The sequence below is a fragment of the Glycine max genome, chromosome 12 (assembly GCF_000004515.6).
Source record: "Glycine max cultivar Williams 82 chromosome 12, Glycine_max_v4.0, whole genome shotgun sequence".
NCBI classification, from domain to species: domain Eukaryota; kingdom Viridiplantae; phylum Streptophyta; class Magnoliopsida; order Fabales; family Fabaceae; genus Glycine; species Glycine max.
The window spans coordinates 21,953,290-21,976,960 of NC_038248.2; the positions used below are offsets into that span (position 1 = coordinate 21,953,290).

Sequence of the window (23,671 nt, forward strand, 5' to 3'; positions counted from 1 at the left end):
TTGATAGCGGTTGTTCCAAACACATGACGGGAGATGCATCAAAGTTTACTCATATTTCTCCCAAGAATAGTGGACATGTGACCTATGGAGACAACAACAAAGATAAAATTTTTGGAGTTGGAAAAGTAGGTATGAATCCCTCTACCTCTATAGAAAATGTTTTACTTGTTGATGGTCTTAAGCATAGTTTATTAAGTGTTGGTCAATTATGTGATAAAGGTTTTTTGGTGTCATTTGATTCTCATAATAATTATATAAGTTTAGTCAATAAATTTTAAATTATAATAATATATTAAAAAATAAAAAACCACAAAATCAAACTCAACATTAAAAGATTAGTTTAATTTGGTATTATATTAAAATCAAATCGTATATTTTTTATATTTAATTTGGATGATTTTTTTCCCTAAAAATCAAACTAATAAATCAGACCATGAACATCCTAATGGATAGTTCACAGACCACGGTGGCCGATGAAAATAACAAATGGGAAGTTTTAAAATCAAAATAATTTTTTCTTCAAATTGCGTGTTTCGTTTAAAATCTTTTAATATTTTCTTTTTGCTTTTGCTTTTTTATGATTTTTTTTTTGTTTGTATTGCTTCTTAATATGCATAATCTGATGTCTTAAAAAAAGTTACTTTTTTTTTTCATTACTCTTATTGTTCTTTCATTTTGTTTCTTCTTTCTCCTCATTGTTATGTTTGTCATATTGAATTGAAGTCATTCTTTTATTTAAATGTTTATCAGCACGTGATGTTAAACTAAAAGATTGACGATTATATAGCTTACTTGGTTGGTCCTTCTTTTTTTTCTTCTTTTCTTTTAATTTTATAACTTTCTTATTATTGAAAAATATTTTGTTTTACAAATTTTATCATAATTACGTACTGCTGATCTAAAACATTACAACTTTCAAAGCTTACTTGACCCTTCTGTTTTTTTAAGTAAAATTTTAAAACTTTCTTATTAATAAAAACAGTTTTTATTGTACATTATTTTAAATAATATCATCAATATGGTTTAAAATGGGAACAAGGATTTGAAAACAATCAATTTTAAAAAAATAAAAAATTTCAAACTATCCCACTTTTCTCTATTTATTTATTTTTAAAGAATTCAGTTTTTTTTTTTAAAAAATTCAATTTTATTTTCTCTCCTGCAAATAAAAAATGGAAAGTTTTAAAATCATATTCAATTTCAAATCAAACTCAGTTTTAAAATTAAAAAAGAAACATTTTTTAAACTTGGTTTAAATTTATGCTTCGTTTCAATTTTATTTTTCTTATATTTGTCATATTGAATTCATTATTTCTTTCTTTTTTAATTATGATATTTGTTTTTTTTTTCTTCTCAATTTTAAAATTATAAAAACGTTGGTGTGATTTTGTGTGTCTCTGCGTATATTTGCTTCATAACTTAATTCCAGCATCTATAAAATTCTGATACAGGAGTGTTATAAATATGGAAAAAATATTTATTTATATTTTGTATTTAACTTTCGTTTAGAATTTAAAAGAATTCATTTTTTTCCATTTCTGATATCTTTTATGACAAACTATAAATATTTGTTTATATAACAGTATATATATATATATATATATATATATATATATATATATATATATATATATATATGTAACAGTATATATATAATAGTAATATTGTAATATTTACAATTTTGTCATGTATCTATGAATTTATTTAAATTTAACATGTGATTTCTTACAAATACTTTAGTAATACTCTAGATGATTTTATTTATTTATTTTTAGTTACATGTTGTTTTAAAAGTCTAACATAATGTTGATTATGGATTTATTAAATTGAAATTTAAAATATCATATATTTATCATCACACCATCATATTATTTAATTTGATTGACATGTGTCGAATAAAATACTTCTAACCAAATATTAGTGGTTTTATTAACACTTATATTTTTTTTCACTACTAGAAAAGCGGCTTTTCATGTCAGTTAAATTCGATGTTCTACGTTGGTCATGACTCATCTTCGATACGTAGAATGTGACAGACTCTACGATGACGATTCTGCAATCGTTTTAGAATGTTGCATATTCTAAGACGGTTTTGAAGTTAAAACTGTCTTAGAAGGTGTTACATTCTAAGACGGTAATGTCCCCAAATTTGTCTTAGAATGTTGTAACACATCCTAAGACGATTTTGGGGACATAACCGTCTTAGAATGTGCTATAACATTCTAAGACGGTTTTTCCGTCATAACCGTCATAAAATGGTTTTTTTTTCTTTCATTGACACCTATTTTACAATAATTCAAATCATTAAATCATGTCATATTGAAATACGTTATACGCTAAATCTTTTACAAATAATGTAAAAGAATTCAAACACTTCGACAATAACTATGTAACTTATTTTATGTGATGTCCATCAATCAAACCATTGAATTGTGAGAAATACAATGTTCATGAATATCAAATTTCAAATAAATTGGTTACTGATAAGCCAAAATCTAGTAGAATGCATGAGTTGAAGAAAACCTCAAGCTTTTGAATTAAGTTCCCCTTCTCAATATCATTTGAACATACTCGACACCACATCATGCCGCCACACTACTAAACAACATAGACCAATTTCTATGATTAACAATTTCACATACCTTCTGAAGAAGATATCTACTTCCCTTAACTTGAATTATGAGATCACTAGAAACTTCAAAAGAGACTCACCTGTATACAAAAGAAAATATATACTATAGTCATTAACCAAAAGAAAAAAATATACATAATCTATGAAGAAAGAATCAAATAGATGAGTTGATTAATATCTCACCTTACTGCTTATGCAGTGTAGAATGTATGAGGACGACATCCTAGTTTCATGAACTTCATGGCTTTCAATTTCTTATCATCTAAATGATGCACTAATTATGACTAGCTAGTTGCATAATAATTCACTTGCTAACACAGAAGAAGTGCAAAAAACAGATAGTCAAATAAGTTGTAAACAAATACCAAAGCAAGGAACAAATTTTGTTGCTGAGTTATACACTAAATGGTATACATGGACAATTATAAGCTGGATTGAAAATTTGTAACAAAAATGGACACATAATAAAAGAAAGATATTAAGGGTCAATTAATATACTTGAAATGTCTTTAGGTTAATCATTCAATGAAGAAGCAAATACATAAACAAATTTGTAAATAGTCTATGCATAAGATCATGGCATATGTTACTGCTAATATGAGCATTGTCTCTCTTCAAGAACAAAAATGCTTAAATGGAAATAGAATGACAAACAATATAAAAATACCCACCATTTGTTTTGCTGCTGGGCAATAATAGTGTTGTTGTACATGTTGACTTGGATTGCATGTACGAGAATTAACTCCACTGGAGGAGCTTGTGCTAGAGTTCAAAGTTTGATGAATAAGGTTCAACCACCTAGATGTTGGTCCACTATCCTTTGGTCTAAGCATGTTCCCAAGTTTAGAGGTATAATTTCTGGGAACCTAAGGTGCAATGCAACAAAAACAAAATCATTAGTATATTTCTTGGAAAGAATTTAAATTTACACTCGCAATAACATTACTTTAATTCCCCACCACGATTAGGGGCAAAATTATGAACTTAGCTCGACCATGATTTGATGATGAGGTCCAAAATCTAAAATGCAAATGCACTTTATAATGACCCATGGACATGTTTGGGTTGACTAGCCATGTTCAAGGTTTCTTGTACTAGCCCAACACTAATTGCATGCAAAGTGCTCTTATGACTCTATCAGCTGTCTAATACTTCCTAGCTAGTTTTTGAATTCTATACTTTGGCTCTGTTAGAATGACATCAAAGTCACTAATAGTCCATTATGCTACTTCAACTTGTGCACTAACAAATATCTTAGTTCTGGTATCAATAGAAGTCCATATTCTTTTAGCAGAAGGAGGGTCAGGGTCCTGCACCAAAAAATTCAAATAATTTATCAAACACATAATCAAACAACAATGAAATACAAAAATCAATCATTGACCTGATAAAAGTAGAGTCTACTTGACATCCCACCAATATCAAGTTCCCAAATCCTTGGATCCCCCACCCGCAACCATCTCCTTTTTTGGTGGGATAGCTATAAGCACCCTATATAGGGTCAGGAAATAATTGAACAATCTCTTGTGCCTTAGGATTGCTGTAAGGATCACAAGTGCATACATGTTGCTCCAAGTGTTTGGCATTACTGGGAGCACAGTAATAGTGACAAGTTGAGTAGAGGAAATTGGTGGTGTCATTTCTATAAATTTTTTTGTCCTCTGGAGTCATATGAAATGGTGGGTGGACGGTTCCCCAAACTGATGGGGCTGCACCAAGCTGGTGTTTCAGGATTAATGATCATCTCACTATATCTACTGACATCAGTTAGCACATCTCCATCACAAGGAGCACCATTATTATTCCAGCAACTACCCATGTCTAAAAGGTAGAACCGGCTCTTAGGTCCTTCATTTTTTATATCTAACCTCCACCTGACGCTAAAATTTGGTGACTCTGGAAGCTCAATCATGAAACCAAATGGTTAATTGTTGTCAATCAAACCAGATATATTGAAGGAAATTGAATGTTGTTAAACTAGCTTGCTATTTTATGACTACAAAATAGATTTCAAAGTGTGGACAAATTAAGCCTCTACATACGATTTTAAGCATTCCCCTTGTGCCATAATGGTAACCTCCAGAAACAACCTTCTGGTTGCATCAACTCTCAGATACAACATCAACTATGGATATTTGTTTGAAGTCTTGAGCTTATGTTTGAACATCCAACTTCCCACATTAACTTTCTTCTCCTAAACTACCTCGTAGTAAGAGTGTTTACCATTTCCACCACCCTCACAATCAGAATCCAAATCATAAGTACCATAGAATCATCCTTGCATTGTACAATCATTATCATTGACCTGTGTCTATTAATGGCACAAAATGGGTTGGTTCTTGCACCCCTTTCGAAAGCATGGAAACCTCCTCAGACTTATAAATGGTGGCAATAAATGGCAGAGTATTTTGTTCATATTAACGACCTAAAGAAACTGTTATTAAACCTTGGTTTATGGTAAGACTCCAAATTTTTTGCATTGAAATGTTGGATTGTCAATTTGTAATCACTCATCACTAAACAAAGAAAACATAGAGGTTCGAAACAATTATAGGTGTGTTGGACCATATGGAACAGAACATCCAAAATCTAAATCATTTCATAGTCATTATTCAGGTTGATCTTGTAATCATGTTTGACTTTGGGTGAGTTACTATTGATATAATCAAAGATACAACAACAAATGACCTTATGAACTTCATGTACAGTCCTACCCTTTTGAGGAAAAAATGAGAAAATTAAAGGACGATAAGTGGAAGAGAAAAAAGAGACATACTTCTGAATAGTTGATTCTCCAAGCTGCTTGATGGCAAGTATTAAAACATCATCCAAAGCCCATGTTCATCCTCATAACAGTACCCAATTAACGTGAGAAGATGTGGATGCCTTAGTTGTGCAAGGTTTATAATCTCTGCCTAGAAAACAAAATATGTTGAAAACAACAATTTTCATGACATGTTGTTCAATTAATTCTTCTAAGATATTTATTTATAAATGTAGTAGTATTTTGTAAAGAAAATAAATATGTTGGTATCTTAAATTTATAGAAATGGGGATTTTGGGGGAGGAGTAATCATGAAAAAAAAAGTTAAAAAGGGCAGTTGAGAAAGCAAACTAACCAGCCACTCCGTGTCACCTTTCGAGGAGATCCAAGTCCAACCTTTTCGCAGCTACAGTTTGACCCTTCAAACCAGACCTAAGTTTGTCATCAACAAAACCCTTGCAAATAGATCAAAACCCTCCTTCACCTAGCGTGTTACTCCTTGAGAAACTGTTTGTTGCTTCCCTTAGCTCCTCAAGTGTGAATGCATATAGCTTTGAGCCAGCAAATGAAATTCAAATATCTTCAATGACCTGAGTGGAGCTTCAATTGCTCACATGAGATAGACATAGCCTCTGCAAAGAACCTTGTTTTAGGACTTGTTTCTCTTATTCCTCCAAGGAACAACTAATGTAACAACTTAGGATCAAGATGACAAACTTCCATGTGTTCCTTTTAGTACTCATTTGGTTCATATCTACAATTGCAATAACCTTGTTGTGTATGTATATATTTTTCTTTCACAAGCTACTACTTCTGATTCTAAAATATGAGAAAGACAACATAAAATTGGGAATGATTGATGCCGCTGGAAAAAAATGTGTAAGCTAATGAAATATAATAGTACATATTTTCACCTACTATCTTAAAACAAATTGTGGGGAAATTCCCTGACTTCGACAACTCTTGAATATGGATGCTAATCATGCTCTAACTATACCACACGATGTGCATAATTGGTTTCTATTTTATTTTATTTCATTTTTAATGACTTTTTAATTTTATAACTACAATATGTGATACATATCTTCAATTAAGTATAGGTCAACTAATGCTAATGCATATATTCAATAAAAATTTCACATCCTCCTGAAGTTGTCCTCATCCTTTCCCAAACGAAAAATAGAGTAAAAAGAATGTCCCAAGGGGAAACTAGAGCATTAAATCCAACCAATAAAAGGAACACATACCAAGATTTATCATCACTTGCATACTCAGTAAATTGTAAAGTAAATGTTAGTATAGATTCTGTGAGGTTATACCTAAGGTGAGCTGAAATTGCAAGATACACAAAGGAAAACATATCAAAACACCAAATAACTGGAAGGCACTCACCGCCCTAACAAAAACCAGCAGCTCCAATAGTAGAAGCACCTTCCCTTTTTAAGGCTTCAATAACAGGTTTTGTTGTTTCAATACCTTTTTCCTACAAAATAAAGAAACATGCATCAGAATGTGTTATAGTTTATAAACAAGTCACAATTTTTATACATCTGAATTGAAACAATTTACAATATCATTAAGTAAGAATTAACTGGTTCATGATCTTTTAACCAAACAGGTAAAGGCATGTTCTCATTCTTAGGATCAAAAGGGTCCCCATTGAAGAAGTCGGGACAGACACAATAACACCCGTTTTTTGTTGCAACCTTGTCTATCAACTCCCTTCACAATGTATAACAAATAGCATCACTTATCAAGGGAAATTACATTTAGTATCATAGAGAGACAAAGAAAATAGGCAAAGAGAGAAAATCAGCGGAATGAAGCAGCCAATTCTCTAGGTGTTCAATATACCAGAGCATAAATAAAATTGTAAGAGAAAAAGAGACATCCCAATAGAAAAAGTAATTATATAACAAATGCACCATCTTTGGAGATTAAAAATCTAGCTATGATCTAACATTCTATATACAGTCTCGAACAATTTGAAGGTTTATTGTTTTCCTGCAAGAAAAATATAATTTCAGCATAATCAATTTGAAGGTTTCTTTTGGCTTTCAAGTATCCTATGCTTAGGAAACAATCAAGTAGGTTGTCCCCTTATGACATTATTAACAACCACAAACATTAATTAACAAATATTAACCAAACTAATAATTAAAATTTGTGTTAGTAAATATACCTTGTTCCATTCATTCTTCAAACCACTAGTAACTATGCACCACATCCAATGCATCACATAATATCCACACTCATAGCCTCCGGTTTAAATATGACTCTAAATTCAACATACAAAATATATTTAACACTCCAACCATACAAAGTTACAAATGTCTTCATTGCAAACACCTATTGATTAAATAATTACTAACCTTTGGTTCAATCCACCGAGGTGCAGGTTCCAAAGTACTGGTTATTGTCTTTATTGCACTTGTTATAAAAATAACATAAACATATATAACATCAAAATCCTTTTCACATATTGTACAATAGTTATACACTAAATCAATTATAAATTTTAAAAAAATCTGTTAATTGCAGCTTTGATGTTAATATCAGGCTTCAAAGAACAAAACCAAACAACAATATTATCCCATGAACACAGAACAACAAGTTGTCAACGTGCCCTAAAGTCGACAATTATAATTAGGTATGTATAATGAAAATATTTTGAGTGTACTACATAAATTTAACTTACTGATTCAAGTAAGCTCCTAAGTACACTTGTCGTTGTGACTCCTTGACCCATGCTTCAATGTAATGTTGACATTCTTGATGTCTATCCTTAGCATTGTGTATAGACTAAGGCTCAAGGAAACTATACACTAAACCATGACCTAAGCTTGTACTCCAGTCATCCATAAACCTATTTTTGACATCAATATTGTTAACCCTTTATATCGTCAAGAATATTCATTATGAGGTAATAAAAAAAACCTTGTAATTCAATTTACTCACACAATCCACAGTTGTAGTATAGATATGTTCAAACACTTGTCACCTGATATTATTTCAGTTAGATCTGCATGTGTCATGAAAAAGGATGCTTGTACATTAGGAATTCCAAATTTCATCCCATCCCACGACAATTGAACTGGCTTCTAGTAAACATCATACAAGATCTTCATCAATTCTCCCAATGGATCGTCTCCAGCAACTGTATTGCACCTTTCAACAGGTCCAACTGGTTTCAACACATTATTGTGTGAATCCTATATAGTTAATGAAAATAACAATTACAGTAATATTATGAAACAAATATTAACAATGTTCTGTGGTGATTGTTGCTGATGAAGTGTTGGAGCCACGTGATGCTTGTCCAAAGTACTAACTGAATGTGACACCAGTCCCAGCTACACGAACATGACCAGGATGCTCCAACCGGCCAAGCACAGTATTCAATATGTCGGCACGACCATCAGGAACAAACCTGCCCTGTGTCGTTTATTCCTGTAAATCATCTTGTAACAACCACAGAAAGGAGTTATATTGTAAACTTAGATCATGGTTTTCATACCATATTTTTTTAATTCAAATTAACTCATAACATGAACTCACAATTTTTTCAGAGATTTGTTGTGCCGTTGTAGATGTCATCTACCTATATTGCTTTGTTCGAGTCATTTTCCACTTCACATGTCTTGCAATTGGGGATGGAGGGTCGACGGTCATTGCTGAATTTTCATAAACTCAGCTTGTAGGAGTCGTGTCTTCCTTTTCTCGTCCATTGGTTTTTTTTCTAGAAGATCGTAACCCCACGAAATAGTAAGTGGGGGCAGTCATTGAATTTTTGAATTTCCTGAGCTTTTTTCCATATTCCATGTCATGAATTGTAAACAGTTTCCACTAAATAATGAATTTAACAAACTTAACATAAATCAAATTTTAACAAAAACCTAGTTACATCAAACTTGCCAATTAGGGGTTTGTTGACTTTTTGCAAATTGTTCCCAAGTTTATGGATCCAGACCATACTTAGCAGAAGGATCATGTTTATCTTGACCCTCATTGTCAGCATATACATATTTAGTGGTGAGGGAAGGCTTAAATTGACTTCATCTCGTGGTGCCCTTTGACATGACCTTTTTCTTGTTAGTTGAACCTTCAGTGATGTCAAATTTACCGTGCAATAAAAAATTGTATTCAAACGCTTACTCAATGACAACCTTTGCAACTTAATTAAACAAAAAGAAACCCAAAGGGTTACTTAACTGCACTTACCAAAATGTCATCCCATATTAGGTTCTTTAGAGATTCTGGGACAACTTTCCAACTGGAATGTACTATCGAAATTTTTTCCCACGCTACTACCCCCAGGTAACTATGGAACTTTTCTTTATGGGGGCCTGATCCTCTGCCAGTTGTAGGATTGACAGTCAACCTTCTAAGTCGGGTAGTTTGTCTAGTCTTCCTTGACATAGTTGCTGAAGGAGCATCTGAAGGTGGAAGGGAACTTGGGGGTGTTGCCAAGGGTCCTGTCCAAAATAAAAATAAAAATCAGTAAACACAAAGTAATTAGAACAACATGTAAGTATCAAATTGTAAATAACCACAACTGTAAAATGTAATATATTAAACATTACTTGGGTATATACCGCAGCGTAGGCGTATTCTCCCATAAACCTTCATCATGATCGTTACGATTTGCATGTACATCATTTTCCTCATTTTCAGCATTTATGGAAGGCATTTACGGGGAAAAGGTGGGCATCTCGTTAACATCAAGTGTTGAAGCATCAATATAGTAAGGGATACCACTTGTTTCCCCCTGTAGAACAACTGACCATCTTAAGTCACTCGGATCTTGGATATAAAACATCTATTTGGCTAGTGCTGCCATGATGAAAGGCTCGTCCTTGTAACCAACCTTTTCAAGGTCAACCAAAGTAAGCCTCATTTTGTTTTGATGCACACCCATATTTTCATTAACCCAGTTGCACTTGAAGACAGACACTTTAAAATCATCGTAATCAAGCTCCCAAAATTCTTGAATCACTCCAAAATAAGGCATGGACGCTCGAATCGAATTGTTATCGGATGCACTATTACTAAAGTGATCTGAATGAGCATCAATGCTCCCCCCCACTATTCTACATGATACTTTTATCATCCTGTGACTTTGTGTAGAAGGAATAGTTATTGATATCATAACCCATCCATGGGGGGACATTGAGATTTGGTCCAACAACTAACAAGCTTAATGTTTTAGAAGCACTATCATCAGCGAAGATAGTTTTTCTAAACTAGTTAATGAAAGTTCTATTGTGCTCTTGCAACACCCTCATCATGTTCATCTTTGGGTGAGTAGTTGTCACATTTTGTTTGTGAGCATCTATGTACGGGATAACCTCTGTTGTGTTGTTTAGTACATATAGATGCGCTTGTGAGACCTCCTGCCAATCCATGGTTACAACATTGAATCCTCGTGTTCCCCTACCTTGCCGTGTGCAATCATGACGACTTTGAGGAAGGCCGACAGGTGTACCAGTTTCTATATACTTAGAACAAAACTCAATAACTTCTTCTATGATGTACCTTTCGACAATGCTTGCTTTGAGTTGGTATTGATTCTTCATATAACTTTTCAACACCTTCATGTACCACTTAACCGGATACATCCACCATAGAAAGGCAAACCCACATAACCATATCTCTTGTACAAGATGAACAAGTAAATGAATCATAATGTCAACAAATGATAGTGGAAAATACATCTCCAATTGACAAATGATAATGGAAGCCTCATTTTCCAAATCATCCAATTGTTCAGGGTCAATGAATTCGCTGTAGATTGCATTGAAGAAAAAACACAATCGAGTTATGACAACCCTAACTTTGTCAGGTAATATACTGCAAACAGCTACATGCAACAATTTTTGCATTAACATGTGACAATCATGAGACTTTAACCCAACCAATTTCAGATCATTGATGGATACAAGACTCTTGATATTTGAAGAGTATCCTTGTGGGACTTTAACATTTTTTAGACAGTCACAAACTTTTTTTCTCTATCGTTGATATTGTGTGACATGCTAGGGGCAAATACATTCGATGTCCTTGTGATACTGGATGCAACTGTTGTCGAATACCCATGTTTACCAAATCTTGACAACATTTCAAACCATTTTTTGTCTTGCCTTTAATGTTAAGAAGGGTGCCAATTAAACTATCACACACATTTTTCTTGACATGCATTACATCTAGACAATGTCATACATGTAGATCGCACTAGTAAGGAAGATCAAAGAATATTGACCTTTTCTTCCAAATGTTATTGTCGGACCCATCCTTTTTTTCTATCTTCCCAAAGATAGTTATGATGTTGTTGACCCAATCAAAATATTCATGTCCACACAATGGTTTTGGTGCACTATCAATCTCTAATGTCCCATTAAATGCTCTCTTCATTCACCGATACGGGTGATAAGGTTTTAGAAATCTTTGATGCCTTGTATATATTGTCTTCTTTCCATGCTTTAGTTGGATGTAGCTTGTGTCTTTCTCACATATAGGACATGTGTGGTGTCCTTTGACACTATATCCACTCAAATTCCCATAAGATGGAAAGTCGTTAATGGTGCAAAATATCATTGTACGCAACCTGGAGCTCTATTAAAGATTCCCATCATACACACCAACCCCTTCTACCCATAATTTTGTCAAGTCTGCAATCAAGGGAGCAAGATAGAAATCAATGTCATTTCCTGGCTATCTTGGACCGACTATCATCATACACAACACAATGTATTTTCATTTGATGCACAACCAAGGAGGAAGGTTGTAAATCATTAGCAAAATAGGCTATGAATTATGGCTGGTGCTCAAGTTACCAAAAGGATTAATTATGTCGGAAGCAAGACCAACCCTTAGGTTTTTGGGATCTTATCCAAAATCCGGATACAACTGATCAATTGTCTTCCATTGGAGAGAATCAGTTGGATGACGTAGCAATCCATCATTTTTTTTGTCATCTGCATGCCATGTTAGGTTTTTTGCGTCATCTGCATTAGCAAACAATCACTTAAACTTGGGTATTATTGGAAGATACCAACACACCTTTGATGGATGATCATTGTTTGTGGTTGCATCATCACTGCATTCGCCATACTTCACTTTGTAGTGTGAGACCCCACATATAGGGCAGTTGCGCATTTCGACAAACCAATTTCTATACAAAATACAATCATAATTTTCTGGTATTCCATACCCACAAGACATAATATCTTCTTCGCCTTATAATGATTCTTGGGTAAGGTGTTATCTTCAGGAAGCAAATTCTTCAATAACAGAAACAATTCAGTGAAGCTTTTGTCACTCCACCCAAATCTTGCCTTCAAGTTCACCAAAGCTAACACCCTTGATAACTGTGTGAAGGTTGTGCATCCCAAATACAATGGCTTCTTAGAATCAGTTTCTAAATTTTCATAATAAGGTGCATGAGCTTGCCCAAAACCCTCTTGCCCAAGATCACGTATCCTGTCTTCTATGCGATCTTCGATACATCAACTGCCTCAGTCAGAGGGATTGTTGACATTTGTGGTAATTCACCATGCCATATCCATTTTGTATAAGTAGGACTAATACCCTCACATATAAGATGTGATATAACGTCATTCAATGATTGTCGTCTCCCATTCAGAAATTTAACACATGGACACAAATATTTTCCACCCATTTATGGTGCATTTTGTTGCACAAATTGTAAGAAATCTTCAACCCCCTTCTCATACTTGTGAGTTATGCGTGCTGTTTTCATCCAACTTCGATCCATATTTCGTGTACTGTGATACGAGGTACATTATCTCATATGCATGAAAATCTCACTTTTTTCATAAAAAGGTGTGACCCTATCCCATTCGGGAAGACATCTTTTTTACTTGATTTATACGTACAAGTTAAGTAGGTTATGTTAAATTTGATGAAATTTCGGCAGCATTTCACATTGGTCTCCAAGTACACAACATGAAAGTGGTGATATGGATTCACCATGATCAACTATGTACTCGGAGAACAACGCAATATGCAATAAACCAAAATTTAATCAAAATTAACACAACATACTTAACCTATACGTAAGAATTAAGTTAAAAACAATTAGTCTTCCCAAACTGTTCAAATAGACAATTCAAGATTAAATACAATGATTAATCCAAACTGTCCGTATTAATCGTTGTATTCAATCTCAAACGGGGAACTATGGTTCGCTCACAATGCAGAAAATTGTAATATTAAACAATACTCATATATGAACAACAAATGTAATAACGACATAAGTGTCAAAAAGGCATACATACCTCAAAAGATGCTGGTAATAGAAACTATGAGTGCATTAACAACAGTGATAATTAGATGAGTTTATGTTCAATCAAGCAACAAGAAGTTCTTCGGTAGCTTTAACTTCATTACGCACTTAAATAGTAGTACCTACAAGCAATACAAATTGTTTAAGATAAAACTAGGAATACACTTGTGATAACAAAATTAATTCAAACACACAGACGATATATGTATTTGTAAAGGACAAAAAGGAGTAGATATGGCTTTTCAATGGACCACATTTTTGTAACTGGTCATTAAAGTACAACAAATTATCTTAATTAGCAATACATATGAGATGGCCATTACTTGCCCGCCTTTATTATGTATGATTTGTGGTTTGTGATCCTAAGGTTACACACTGTTTGTTAACAAAGACAATAACTATGCATGTTATTTGTTTTTTTGTTTGTATCATTTCATTGACCCATTGCTTTCAAAAGAGAAATTAAAAGAAAAGAGCTTAACGTCCAATCATTCATTTAGGTATTTATTTGAAATTTATATATGTAAATAAGAAAATGAAAAAGCAAGGGAAGCAACAGAGTTTCATCATTCACTTAATAGAGGTGTACAGTTAGTGTCGCAACCTACCCTTCGGCGGGAGGGCGACGCGAGACTCACGGGTGTGTCTTCCAAGAAAGGAATACGCGCGGAGTTGCCACCAACGTTTATTTGAGGAAAAATGTTGGAAAAACCGGAAAAGACGTGGTCTACGAACTTTAAGTGAAAGGTTCGGGAGTTGTATTTATGCACAGGGAAGGTATTAGCACCCCACGCTCCGTTACAAAGGACGGCAGCCTTTAATCAAGTGTGCAAATATGACTTCAATTTGTGTTATCTTCCCCTTTTTACGTTCTTATGTCTTTTTATGCCTTTTTATATTTTTTATCTTTTTGTGGTCGACAAGGGTGTTTCCCTTGCTCCTACATATTCCTCAATTGTGATAAGGAAATCAAACCTATGTAGTTCTTTGAGAACTCAACGTTGGTTAAATTGTTTTTATCCTTTTTTTGCAAGATATATTTTTATTGAATGAAAGGTCTTTTAAGGCATTGGACCATTAAACGATCTTTCGATTCTTTTGAAAGGAGAGAAAAAATTAAGGCATTGGACCATTAATGATCCCTTGGTTTTTTGAAAGAGGTAACAAAGCTACGTGTTGATTTTAGGCTTTTAGAAATCCACGTTTAACCAATAAAAGCGGAAAAGACCATTTCAAGGCGTTGGACCTTAAAAATGGCTTTTTAGGTGATGACAAAAGTTTGATTTATGAATTGATTTTAGCCTTAGTTTCACTTTGGTTATTAGTCAATTCGATTAAGAAAGAAAAATCCCAAAGAAAAACGTCCAATTGATTTTTTTGATTATTTTATTAAAAGATATATTTTTTTATTATTATATTATTATTTTGCCTTTTTTTGGTTTTAAACGTGGTTACGACATGACCGAATGATCGAATTTCATTTTAACAGAAATTAAAAGGTGTTACAATTCAAATGATCGGTGGAAATTTATTTTATTTTTTGATTAGGCGAGAAAATGACTTAAATAAATTACTAAAGCACGTCAAAAGGGGGTACGGAAAGTAAATGAAATGAAAATAAAAGCACGTGAAACAAGTGGGGACCACTAAGGGTACATAGAATGAATTGAAAAGTTTGATTTCCGGAACTTACCGGTTGAAGACCGAAGAACGACGAAGAACGAACGAAGAACGATGAAGAACAGTGAAAAACCTTCGCAAAATCGCCCACGAAAACGTCTCGGAAGTGTTACGGAAGCGCCTTGGCTTGGATTTTCTTCACGGAAACAATTTTTCTCACTAATTTTAAGTGATTCTCAGGTACCAGGAGGGTTGAACATTTTTGTTCTGCCCTCCTCCCCCTATTTATAGGGGAAAAAAGGGTGGTGGTTGCCGCCCAGCTCGCCTAGGCGAGCTAGGTTACTTCCAACAGAAGGCACCGCCTTCTGTTGGAAGACCCTAGAAGGCCTAAGTGGGCCTGATTGCTATTTGTACCCCCTGTTTACTAAATACACCCCTGCCCCCCTTTTTTGCTGATTCTTTTTCCGTAACGTTACGGAACTTTACAAATTGTGTAACGATACTTGTTTTCTTTTTGTAATGTCACGAAACTTTACGGATTACACAATCATCCCTTCTTTGGCTTCCGGAATGTTACGGAACTTTACGGATCGCGCCTTAACACGTTCTTTCAACTCCCGACATGTCGCGGAACTTTACGGATTGCCTAACGATGGGTGTCAAGTACCTCGAAGTGGTCAAGCGAGGGTCGCATCCCAACAAACGGATGGTCCGAACGAAATTAGGGTATGACAGTTAGGTATTTACAGAAAGTGATGTCACTAAGACAATTGCCATAACTAATCTTAATGTCTATAACTACCCGAGATTGCAGTTGAATAAAAGCATCTCTTACAATACTCTAATACAACTAGTCTCAAGGGTTTGAAATCTGAAATTTTAGTCCACTGTTATTACTGCGTAGGATACACTTGTTGTTCGAGTATTATTTTTACGCATCATGTGACATGGGGCAAGTATTAATTTAATGCCTTACTCAGTTTTCAAGGAAATAGGTTTGAGGGTGACATGTGTCTATTGTTTATCCTAAAGGCATAGTTAAGGATGTGCTGGTTAAGGTGGACAAGTTTGTCTTTCCGGATGATTTAGTGGTGCTCGATATGGAGGAATATAGGGATGTCCCAATCATACTAGGATGTCTATTCTTCAATAGTTGTGACGTGGTTGTAAAGGTTAGGCAAGGTAAGCCCACTGTTAGATGGGTGATGAGCAAGTTGTTTTTAATTAATCTAATATTGTGAAAATGCCTACCTATTTTCCTACCTGTAATTTAATTAAGGTAAGAGATCCCGTTGATGCTTTGGTGGAATCTTCATTTTCAAGTGTGGGAGTGGAGGATCCTCTAGAAAGAGTTCTTACTACTAAGGAGGAAATACTGATGTTCTCCTCCAACCTTAAAGCAATGGCAAGCCAATAAAAAATCATAGGTTTGAAGAGTTGGAAGGAGTAGTGGACCAAATCCTAAATCCTCCATTGAGGAAACTCCCATGTTAGAGTTAAAGCCCGTACCCTCCAAATTAAAATAATTTTTTCTTGACCCCCCTATTTCTTTGTCAGTTGTTATTGCTACAGGTTTGAATGTAATAGAAGAAGGGAAACTTTTAAGGGTCTTATGGGACAACAAGGAGGCATTTGGGTGGACCATTCATGACATCAAGGGTATTGACCTTACTATAGGCACCCGTAGGATCCATACGAAAGAAGACCAAGAAACTAAGTCGTTGCCTAAAAGGAGGCTCAACCTCAACATGATGGAGGTTGTCAAGGGAGAGGTGTCTAAGTTGTTGGATGCAGACATCATCAAACCCGTCTCTGATAGTGAATGGGTAAGTCTGGTGAAATGTGTTCCTAAAAAATGGCACAAGTATCATGGAAAATAGCAGAAATAGCTCATAGCTGTAAGGAAAACTATTGCATGGCGGATGTGTATTGATTATAGGAAATTGAATGAAGCCACCTAAAAAAGAATCATCTTCTTTGATGTGAACCTGACTAGGAACGGATCACTTGATACAGGCTACGGAGGTTTGGATGACGCCACTTCCGGTGAAGGAAGATAAGTCAGGGTAGACGCCACTTCCGGTGAAGGAAGATAAGTCTGGGTAGACGCCACTTCCGGTTAAGGAAGATAAGTCTGGGTAGACGCCACTTCCAGTGAAGGAAGATAAGTCAGGGTAGACGCCACAAGGATAACCTTGATAAGTCTGATAATTGGTTCAACAAGGAACCCGGAGAGAAACTCTCACCCAATTTTATGAAAATGCCAAAAGTTTTTTTATTCAAAACAAAAACCAATACTTATAGTGTATCTGAACTAAAAGATAAAAATAGACATGGGCCTTCTAAATAGTTTGGGCCAAAATTACAATAAATAAAAATTATAACTAAAAAATATATTTAACTTGGGCCTTCAGCAACAATTAATAGTCTTGATAGTGTCTCTGCCTCTGGGCCTTCATCCTTCTCCACTTGGGCCTTCATCCTTCTCCACTCGGGGGCTTTGTCCTTCTCCACTTGGGCCTTCGTTCTTCTCCACTTGGGCCTTTAGCCTGTATTTGGTCAGTTTCATGATTCTCATCATTCTTCTTTCCTTTATTAATCAAATGCTTGAGACACTTTCTAGTCATGCATTCTATTATTGTCTAGATGGGTATTTTGACTATTTGGAAGTGTGTTTGGCTGACAAAGATTAGCACAAAACAACTTTTACCTGCCCTTACAGGACATTTGCGTATAGACGAATGGCTGTTGGTTTACGTAATGCTCACAATGCCTGATTTGTTTGTTTGCGGCGCTTTTTTTTTCCTATTACATAGCACTTTCTGAGGGCTCTTGCTATGGGGTATATATTTATAAAAAGTGTTTTATATATATATATATATATATATATATATATATATATATATATATATATATATATATATATATATATATATATACAGTAATTTTAATTTAAACAGTATGTGTTTGAACAGTAATTTTAACCTCTGGCTCTGATACCAGAGGTCAGCGGAGTAGGATCAAACGGACAAATAGGAAGTAAGAATGTAGTATGATTAATGAAATGAAAATATAAACTTGAAAACAGATATCAAGGTCACACCGGAGACCGGCTTACAAAACCCAGGTTTTCATAAACAAAGAAACCGAAGCGGCGGAAGAGCCGCACAGGATCGGTGAAGGGAGAAGAGAGAAGGATGAAAAATAGAAATTTATTGAATCTAGAAAGAAGCGCTTACAAAAATCTTGTTTCAGAGCACCTCTCTTCCGAAACCTGAAAAATGACTAAATGAAAGGGTGCCTCACAACATGCTAGAGGACTCCTTATATAGCCAAAAATCTAAGACCGGTAGTTGCCGGTAGTTTTGACCGGGACTATTTGACTGTTTGTTACAAGACAAGTAGTTTTGACCGGGACTTTAATGACTACAGGACAGGTAGTATTATCCAGCATTAATTACAAACAGACGGTTTTGTGACCGAAATTAAATTTAATCTAAACAGATACCAAAACAATCATCTTCGTTTTGGTAAAAGGGATCTTCTTCGTCTTCTTCAACAGAACTTGTTTCTTCCTTCTTTGAGGATGAAGCTTCTTCTTCCTGTTGTAACATTTGTAGAACTTCCTTCAGATTTTTAGCTAAGACCTCCTTTGATGTCGATCCTGCTAAAAATGCTGCCAGATGAGACTTTTGGTTCAAGAACACAGAAGTCTCTGGATCAGCCGCTTTGAGGAATTCTGGATGGGATTTGAACCATAATTTTACTTGTTCTGGATCCGCTTTGGATGAGTCAAATTGTGTCCACCATTTTACAAATGCGTGTCTTTGTAGTGATGGATATTGATTTGTCTTTTCAGTCTTGCTGTAGCGATATTGCCATGAGAATATCCATGACAGTGCAAAGCTTGAAAAGTATTTAAGATCTGCTGGAATTCGTGATTCCTGCGAATTGTATTGTTTCTTAAATTGGGAAAATCCTTGTTGGACCGTTTCTGGGAATATCTCTGGGATTGGTCCAAAGAAGTCCCACCATTGCAAAAACCAATTGGGAAAATTGTAAATTGTGTTGGTCTTGAAATATATCAGCCATGAATGCTTGAAGCGGGTATTTTGGTGCCAAAACACCTTAGTCCAAGCATCAACGTAATCCCAATAGGTATAACCTACCGGATCAAATGGAACTGAAAATCTCTTCCCTTTGTTTAAGTCTGAACCAAAGTGTCTTGGTTGAAGAACTTTTAGTATTTGGATGGTTGAGTGGGTGTTTAAGGTTTGGTCTTTTGGATCTTTGAAATGTTTGATAGATACTGAGTTTGAATCTACCAAAATCAATTCATAAAAAGTTCTTGTCTTCAGGATGGTGGTTGGTTTGTAGTGAAATCCTGGTGGGAAAGCCTTGGCCGTCGCCTTGAAGGGATTTTTGTCCCAAAATTCAGGTTCCATCTGCAAAACAGTTAACAATTTATTTTTATAAATATAATTGTTAGTTTGTTTGGTAGGTGGTGTTTGAGCTTTGGCTAAAGGTAGTTTTCCTTTAGTATTGGTGGCTGTTTTGGTCATTGACGCATTTTGGATCATTGTTTGTAAATTTGATTCAGATTCATCATCAGATTCTGAGGCAATGTCTGCCCAAGATTTTTTGATTATTTTTGGAAATTTGGTCAGACCCATGTCTTGAAGGGCCTGAAGGGTTTCAATTGGCCAAGCATAGTCGGCCGATGTTTGTTTGGCGGTTGCCGGTTTGGGAGATTCCTGAGTGGATGGCTCAGGTTTGATTGAGGCAATCTGGGTTGATGACCCTTCTAAATTGGTTTTCTGGGTAGATGACCCAGCCTGGGTTGGTGACCCAGAAGAGGTAGATGATTTCTTGATGGTTGGCTCTGGAAGAGCCAGCCTGGCTCCTTTGCCTGTACTCCTTCCTCCCCGTAGGGAGATTCCCGATGCCTTAGGAGGCATTACCACTTTTCTGTAAGAATTCACGGGTAAGGTAGTCAGGTAGTGAATTTGAGGTGCCCTTGATGTATTCTATGTCAAAATCAAAGACACTTAAAATTGCTTGCCATCGCGCAAAAATTTGTTTTGAGGCAAGGTTTTTAACATCTTTTTGTAAAATATCTTTGGCTGATTTACAATCAACCCTAATTAAAAATTTTTGGTTTAATAAATCCGATTGAAATTTGGAAATGCACAAAACAATTGCTAAAACTTCTTTTTTAACAGTTGAATATTTTAATTGTGCAGGATTCCAATGTTTTGATGTATATGCAATGACATGATCTTGGCCATGGACTCTTTGTCTGAGGATGCCACCATAACCTATGTCTGAAGCATCAGTTTCGACAATTTTAAATGCCTGTGGAATAGGAAGATACAGACATTTAATAGATTGGACTTTGAATTTGATTTCTTTAACCGTTTGTGTATGGAGGTCAGACCAAGGAGGCGGATTTTTCTTCAGCCTATCATGTAATGGCTTGACTATATTATTTAAATAGGGGACAAATTCTCCTACGTAATTTAGACAACCTAGAAATCTTTGTAACTGGGTTTTGTCTAAGATTTGGTTGGGGAATTTGCTAGCAAACTCTATTGACCTTTCGATTGGAATGATTGTACCTTGATATATATTGTGACCAAGGAATCGAATTCGAGTTTGGAAAAGATTGATTTTTGATTTGGAGACTGCCAAACCATTTTGTTTGATGATATGTATGAAGGTTTGGAGATGTTTGAAATGTTGGTCAATGTTTTGGGAAAAGATTAAAACATCATCTATGTAGACAATGACAAATTTTGAATAAGGATTAAAAATATCGTTCATAATTTTTTGAAATTCTGAAGGGGCATTCTTCAGTCCGAATGGCATCACGTTCCATTCATATTGCCCGAAAGGTACAGTAAACGCTGTTTTGTACCTATCTGATTCTTGGATTTGGATTTGCCAAAATCCAGATTTCATATCAAATTTTGAAAATATCTTTGCAGAATTTAATCTGTTAAGCAAATCTTTTTTGTTTGGGATAGGATATCTAATCCATTGTAATGCTTGATTTAATGGTTTGTAATTTATGACTAAGCGGGGTGTTCCACGCTCAATCTCAGATTGTTTGTTAACATAAAAAGTCGCACAAGACCATGGGCTTTTGCTTTTCCGGATTAGGCCTTTATCAAGCAAATCCTTGATTTCCTTTTGACAATATTGAAGAAGTTCTTCATTCATTTGGATTGGTCTGGCTTTTGTGGGAATTTGTTTTTCCCTAAAGTCTTTCTCATAAGGGAGATCGACAATATGCTTCTTTCTGTCCCAAAATGCATGTGGCAATTCAGAACAAACGGTCGATTCAATATGATTTAATAAAGATTGAATTCTTTCTTTTACTTGGGGTTTTCCCAGTTGTATCTGAATATTATTAAAAGATACTTCTTCTTTTAAGAAGTTAATTTGATTAATCTTATTTTCTATAAGATTTATATTTCTAGAAATTGGTTTAGTAGAAAAATTAAATATAATTTTTCTTCCTAAATAATTTGTGGTTATTCCTTCATTAGATATTTGGATGGGAAACAGGGCTCTAATGAAGGGCGTTCCTAAGATTACTTCATTCTTAAGGTTTTTTACCAGAAGAAAGTTTGTGTTAATCTTAAGACCTTGGTTTTCAATTATTGCATTTGATAGCTTAAAATTAATTTTTAATTTTGAGCCGTTTGCCGTACTTAATTTTTCTGAGGTTTTCTCAAAGAATTTTGTAGGAATTAATCCTTCTAAAATGCAGTTTGAATCAGCCCCTGTATCAAATAGGGCCATTGTTTCTAAAACGAAATCATTAATAATTATTTTTATGTTTATGTAAAATTTTTGGATTTTAATCTTGTTGATTAATCCCATAAACATATCATCTTCTAAATTTTCTGGTTGGTTTTCCTCACTGTTGTTGGTACTTTCAGAATCACTATCTTCCTCAAGTTGAGAAAGAATGATCTGATGAATTTCTTGTTGTTGACGAAGTTCTTTTACTTCTCTTTTTAGATTGTTTATCTCTGTTTGGAGATCTTGGATTGTCGTTGGTTTGGTTGAAGAATTTTCTAATCTCTTGTGTATGTTACCTACATCAAATTTGTTGTTTGTGATAAAATCCTTTTGTCTAGGTTTTACCTCTAATGTTTTCTTGAGTTTTTCCAGAAAAACCTTCTTTTCCTGGGGGTCAGGTATGGAATTGATTGCTTCAAACAAGAGATCTTGTTCTCTCGTTAGAGTATTGATTTGCCCATCATCATCATCTGTTGATGATAGTTGGTCATCTTGTTGGATTAAGTTTAGGTTTTCATCGGAAAGCACGGAGGATGAAGTTTCTGTTTCTTCCTCCGAGGTTTCTATGAGCAAATTGTTTATTTGCTCTTCAATTGCGGGTTCTAGGTTAAGATTTCTTAACTTCTTTTTTAGCCTACAGTATTTGCTGATGTGGCCTTGTTTTCCACAATTGTAGCACGTTATTTTTGATTTTGTTTTTTGTTTAGGATTTTCCATTCCTCTACTGGTTGATGGTTTGTGTGAGTATCTCCTCCTTGGAAATCTCTTTGTATTGATCGGTTTATTCTCATGGATTTCCTTTTTAGAGGATTGTTTTTTCTTTTGTTTTGGACAGGCCGGTAGACCAAATTGTTCGCAGAAAGAACCTAAATCTCTCTTTGTTTGAGCCTTTTCTTTGGCTAATTGCCTCTGAATTTTGTCATCCTGACAAATTTTTAAGGCTACCTTTTGGACGTAAGAAATTAATTGACCATAGCTTAAACTTTCATATGGAATATCTCCATTGGCAGATTGACTACGGATTTTATCTCTAACCTTGTCTCCTAATGATCTGGGAAGACCAGCTAGAAATTTTTCTTTCCAAAAAGGTTGTTGACTATCTTCTCTTGTGTAAACCCTAGTTAGGAAAGTATCTCTATACCACCTAAAATCCGCTAAGGTTCTACATTTAAGATTTGACAATAATTCTGCAGACCTATCTTTCCACAAGGATGGGTCTCCAATGAAATGTTGGGCTATTGTAAAAATTAATGTGTTAACAGCGTCAGGAATCTCTTTGTCATCGTCATTAGTAATGACTTTTCCATTGAGATCCGTCTTAACTGCGCTGTAAATTTTTGATTTCTCTTCGTTAGTGAGATAATTATCCCACCATCCTTTCAGTTGTCCAGAAAATCCTGCCACTAAGATATCTATAATGGTCTCTTCTGAACATTCATGGGAGGTTTGGTAAGCCGTAGCTACCATGGTCATATGTTGGAGTGTATTCATGATGTTATACTCCGTTTGTGCATCTATGTTCCATTCATAGATGTTGTTT

At 34.7% G+C, this 23,671-nt stretch overlaps 1 long non-coding RNA gene and 1 pseudogene across 3 annotated transcripts in view; one reads left to right on the top strand and one right to left on the bottom strand.

Annotated features, from left to right (window-relative positions):
- Positions 1–21,720, top strand: part of LOC100782278 (uncharacterized) — a 31,800-nt gene extending 10,080 nt beyond the window's left edge. Inside the window, exon 4 of one of the 3 annotated variants that reach the window (XR_005887670.1) lies at positions 20,565–21,720. This is a non-coding gene — a long non-coding RNA (uncharacterized lncRNA). The remainder of the gene's footprint in view (positions 1–20,564) is intronic. The other 2 variants (XR_005887673.1, XR_005887672.1) reach the window with 2 other exon arrangements.
- LOC121173234 (uncharacterized) lies at positions 1,767–5,902 on the bottom strand (annotated as a pseudogene).
- Positions 21,721–23,671: the final 1,951 nt, after the last annotated feature.